The following is a 6,000-nucleotide window of genomic DNA, read 5'->3' on the forward strand; positions in this document are numbered from 1 at the left end:
CGATCCCACTCCTCACAGCCTGCAGCTAAAGCAGGAAGGCAGTCAGCTTCAGGACTGAGTCCATCGCCCCTGGCAAATATACAACCCCCACTCCTCCTGAATCCCAAAATCCACCCCCTGTCGCTGGAAATCATGACCCGTTATGCGGTCCATACTGATGGGGAGGTGGGGCTTCCATTTATCTTTTCCTGCCAGGCTGCTGGGTTCAGGAGCCAAGTGGAGTGAGATAAGGAGGGGTAGAGATGTGGTTGGACTCAAGTAGTGGAGGAGTCAGCATGGGAAAATCTTGGAGTCTCCAGGTCTTACTGCCCTCGGGCAGTACCCAAGAGAGAGACAGAGACTCACAAATCTCTGCTCTCTTCTCCTCCACTCGACCTACCTGACACAGAGCCTGGGAGACTGAGGCTGGAACCCACAGACCTCTAGCAGATTGGGGGACGATCCTCCCACCCTAGCAAACCTTCCACCAAACACTGCTTAAACCTTCTCTCTCCCGAGGAACACCCTACCACACACTAATGGGCATTCTAACTTTCTAATTTTTAAGTGTGTGTGCGTGTGTGCACGCCTGTTGAGTATAGTGCCTTCAGAGGTCAAACAGGTCATCGATCTCCTGGAGCTGAAGTTTCAGGCAGCTCTGAGCTGACAAGAGTGCAGGGAACTGAACTCAGTACCTCTGGGGAGAGTGGGATGTGCTCGAACGCCGAGCCATTTCTCGAGCTCCTAAAGGACATTTAATGTTCATCTTTTTTCCTTATACTGAGGGTGTGTCTGACTGTGCATGTGTCATGATCAGGAAAGATTAGGGAATTATTGAGTCTACTGTTTGCACGAGTGTCTGTTCAGATTTGTGGTGGGTATACGTTTGGAAGGATACATGTTTGTAGGGAGAATTCCTTTTCTATTTTCTTTTTCTTCTTTTCTTTTGAGACAGGGTCTCATGCAGTCCAAGCTGGCCTCAAATGCTCTACACAACTGAAGAAAGCCTTGAACTCCTGGTCTTTCCTTCCAAAGTACCAGGATTACAAACGTGTTCACCTTCATAAGAGAGATTTGTCCATAGGTGGTCAAGATATGTTGGCATACACACATATGTAGGTAGATCTGCAGTACATAAATATCAGATGTGAGGACACATGTGGCCTACAGTGCCATGTGCTTGGATTATGTATATGTGTGTATATATATGTGTGTATATATATGTGTGTGTGTATATGTGTGTGTTTATATGCATAGGTTTATATAATTACATGTTCATTGGTTGAGCCTGAGTTTGTACATACATACCACATATCCTACTTCTGGCTGAGATCCAGGAGTCTCTCTGGAAGGCACAGTTTCTAAGTTCTATGAGATCTTCTTTAAAAGGATTTTGGTATGTCAAATTCTAAAGGAAAACCTAGTTTGGGGAGGGGGTGAATACTTCTTGACCCAGAGGAGGGGGAATTTCCTATCCTTCTTCTGAGGCCTGGGTTACACTGAGGACAAACACAACACCCATTTCATCCTGAAGTGTAAGGATTGCAGCATTGTGTCACCCCACACACACCACACCCAACACACACACACACACACACACACACACACACACACACACACACACACGCACGCTTGCACCTACATACACACACAGAGGAAGGGGTTACGCAGGGTGTGGAGACAGCTGCTTCCAGCCCAGATAAGGCTGGGTAACGTTCGTTCGGATCACATTTTCCACTTCCAAGATCCTCCACCTAGTCCCAGTCCCAAGCCCTGGCCCCGCTGGGCTGGGGAGGTCCCTGTACTGACTTTGCCTCACTCCCTCACCGCAGCACCCTGAGAACAGCAGAGAGAGCTAGAAGTGGAATCTGAGGTGCAAAGATAGCTGAGGTAAGCTAAGACCTCAGCAAACAGGAGGGGCACGCACCTGCTCTAAGCCACCCTGAGCCTCTGAGGACTGGGGATAGGGTCTCTAGGACAGGACAGGCCTAGCCTAAGTGGTCCCACAGTTCCTATCTGTACTCCAGAGCTTCTGCAAATCTGCCCAGGGATGAAATGAGACTCGATCCTCTTCTTAAACCAACAATCTCTGAATATACACCCCCTGCCAGCCCAGACTTGCCTTAGCCAAGAGACCCCTCAGTCCCAAGGGCTAAGTGGTCATTGGTTGAGATTAGACTGAGTCTCGAACTCTAGACTCCAATTTTCTCCTCAGCCTTGTCCTACCCTCCACAATGTCCTACAGAGAAGCCTGGTCCCTCTAGCCCTGCATTAGCCTGCCTCCCCTCCCCCTTCCCAAGGAAGGGGCCGGGGGAGGGGTTATTTATAGGGCCTGGCTCAGTGGCCTCCAAGACAAGAGGAGCCAGGCTGCGGGACTCCAGCTCACCAGGCCTTCCCTAGGGGCCCAGCAGGACGGCCAGTGTCTGCTTTCAGCCCAGCAAAAGGCCATGTCAGTCAGAATGGGTAGTGGGGGTGGGGAGGCCAAATCAGGGGGCTGGGCCTCAGCCTGGCAGGGTCCTTAGAAGCCCTTTTTAGAGGGCAGATGTGCTTGGAAGCATTTGGGGAGCTCAGTGGAACTGAAGTGGAGGATTAGGAAGAAAAGTCTTAGAGGAAGTAGACCCCTCCTCAGGGAAGCCTAGAAGTGCCACCATACAGTCAGCCACCTCCCCCACCAGCCATATGATGATCCCTCCCCCTGGCCCAAGCTTCTTTCTGGCTACAGGGACCTTAGGAAGCCATTTAAGGATCTTTCCAGCCAGCCCCAATTGCCCTTCTCTCAGCTGCCCACTGGAACTGCCTGTGTCCATCTCTGAGCCAGTCCCCCTACAGAAGCATCCCTTCTGCCTGTCAAGCTGTGTGACAAATTGCTGTCCATCTCCCAGGGCCCCAGAGCCCCACTTAACCTGTACCTTCACTATTCTGTCTCCCCACTCCTCGAGTTTCTCTCTAGCAGTGAGTCTGTTAGGGACATGGTTGTAGGCCTCCACAATAGGATGTCCCTAAAGATCACCACCCTACCTCACTTGTCCAATCCCCATCAGCCAGTGCTTGTTGGATGAGTGAATGAAGGAAAAGAACAGAAGGAGGGAGGGAGTGAATGAGTCAGAGAGCAATGAATGAGTACAAGGGAGATTAGGAAAGCAAGAAAGCTGCCCTGCTAGTACCCTAACCCATGGCAACGGCTTGGTGTCCCATGAGTGGAAAGGTAACAGGGGCAGCCCAGGCCAGGTCTCAGTGAACCGGCTAGGCCTTGGGCAGCAGCCAGATCGGTCACTCTCATTCTTTCCAGATCAAAGTTCCCCCAGGGAACTGCCCGGAACCTGACACTGGCATGGTGGTGGGGGGAGGGGGGAGCAGCTGGCCCCACACAGGGGAGGGCAGGGAGAGACTGGGCACCTGTCCTCTGCCACAGGGATATGGGCAGGCACTTTTATGTTCTCGGTCAACCCAGCACCCAAAGGGAGCTACACAATGGGTATGAGATCCTCGACTCCAGGCCCAAACCAGACTCCAAATCCCCAGTATACACAGGGGCTCAGTGTTGCACTGGATCCCTCTTGGGTGAGCCTTGGTACCTCCTGGCCAAGTGTCCCGGCAATTTTATTACTAAGTCGCCTTCTAGACTCCTTTCTGTGTTGTTGGTTGTGGCTTTGGTTTTGATTAAGAGCTTTATTGGGGAGGAGGGGTGGCTTCTGTGATGGGGAGGGCCTTGTGCACACACAGTAGGCAAATAGTCTAGCTCAGAGCTACACCCAGCACCTGAGTGTGTTTCTCTCAGGAAGGTGCTCAGTGCACATGCCCCCTCTTTCCAGCCATGGTACCCTTGTGTATGCAGTTCGAAATGTTTTATTTCATATGGTAGGATGTATACAAGACAGGATAGGGAAACCACTCTGGAAATCAGTCTGGAGGTCCCTCAGAAAATTGGACATTCTACTACCTGAGGACCCAGCTATACCTCTCTTGGGCATATACCCAAAAAATGCTCCAACATACAACAAAGACACATGCTCCACTATGTTCATAGTAGCCTTATTTATAATAGCCAGAAGCTGGAAAGAACTCAGATGCCCTTCAACAGAGGAATGGATACAGAAAAATGTGGTACATTTACACAATAGAGTACTACTCAGCTATGAAAAACAATGACTTCATGAAATTCATAGGCAAATGGATGGAACTAGAAAATATCATCTTGGGGCTGGGGATTTAGCTCAGTGGTAGAGCGCTTACCTAGGAAGCGCAAGGCCCCGGGTTCGGTCCCCAGCTCCGAAAAAAAGAACCAAAAAAAAAAAAAAAGAAAGAAAAAAGAAAATATCATCTTGAGTGAGGTAGCCCAAACACACACACAAAAATACACGTGGTCTGCACTCACTGATAAGTGGATATTAGCCCAAAAGCTCAGATTACCCAAGATACAATCCATAGACCACATGAAGTTCAAGAAAAAGGGCGACCAAAGTGTGGATGCTTCAGTCCTTCTTAGAAGGGGGAACAAAAATATTCACAGGAGGAAATATAGGGACAAAGAGTGGAGCAGGGACTGAATAAAAGGTTATCCAGAGCCTGCCTCACCTGGGGATCCAGCCTATATACATACAGCTACCAAACCCAGACAATATTGCTGATGCCAAGAATTGCTTGCTGACAGGAGCCTGATATAGCTGTCTCCTGAGAGGCTCTGCCAGAGCATGACAAATACTCACAGACAACCATTGAACTGAGAATGGGGTTCCCAATGGAAGAGTTAGAGAAAGGATCAAAGGAGCTGAAGGGGTTTGCAACCCCATAAGAACAACAATATCAACCAACCAGAGCTCTCAAAGACCAAAGAGTACACATGGACAGACCCATGGCTCCAGCTGCATGTGTAGCAGAGGATGGCCTTGTTGGTCACCAATGGGAGAAGCCCTTGGTCCTGCCAAGGCCGGAACCCCCAATGTATGGGAATGTCAGGGCTGGAAGGCAGGAAGGGGTGTGGGTTGGAAAGGGAACCCCCTCATAAAGAAGGGGTAGGGAAAATGGGATAGGGATTTATGGACAGGAAACTGGGAAAGGGGATAACAGTGGAATGTAAATTTAAAAAATCTAATAAAAAATTTAAAAATTAAAAAAACCAAAGCCAGGCTAGGGAGGGCAGAACCCAGGGCCCCTTTACGCCCTCAGGTAGACAGATAGGGTGCAGTCAAAGCTGAGAATAGGAGGTGGTTGCTATTGCATGGGTTCCCTGATTTTGACACCCCCTCACCCATCCTTCATCAATCCAGTGCTGGTTGTAGAACAACACCCTTCAGTCAGAGCCTGAATCCTTCCTGTTAGTTCTTGTATGGGTTTGGGGTTTTTCGGTTTGGTTTTGTTTGGTTTGGTTTTGTTTGGTTTGGTTTTGTTTGGTTTTGTTTGGTTTGGTTTGGTTTGGCTTGGCTTGGCTTGGTTTGGTTTGGTATGGTTTGGTTTGGTTTTGAGACAGGGTCTCACTACACAGCCCTAGCTGCCCTAGAACTCACTATGTAGACCAGGCTAGCCTGAAACTCACAGAGATCCACCTGTCACTGCCTCCCAAGTACAGGGATTAAAGACATGAACCACCACGCCTCCCTCAGAGCTTCATTCTATGGCTGTCCCCACATGCAAGCTGCCACATGCACATGCACACAGAGACACACAGTACTCAGAGAAGCAGAGGTCTCTGGGTTCAGATCCCAAGTCATGGCTCACTAATCTTTGTAAACTGGTGACAGCAGCATTTGCTCCTAAGACTGGAAGGTTAAAGGACCCCATGCTGTGAGTCCCTTACAAACAAAGGCCCCCAATCTGGAACACACAGTACCCCTCATCCATGGTTTCAATTTCCAAGGTTTCAGCTACCAATTCTTAACAAGAAGGCTGGGGCTGGATGTGGTAAAACTCAACTGTAATGCTAGCACCAAGAAGCTGAGGCTGGAGAGTTGTGAGTTCAACGCCAGCCTGGGCTCTGTAAGAGGCCCCATCTCTAAGAAGTGTTAACCATCTAGGGATCTTGAT

This window comes from Rattus norvegicus, chromosome 10 (genome assembly GCF_036323735.1).
Source record: "Rattus norvegicus strain BN/NHsdMcwi chromosome 10, GRCr8, whole genome shotgun sequence".
NCBI classification, from domain to species: domain Eukaryota; kingdom Metazoa; phylum Chordata; class Mammalia; order Rodentia; family Muridae; genus Rattus; species Rattus norvegicus.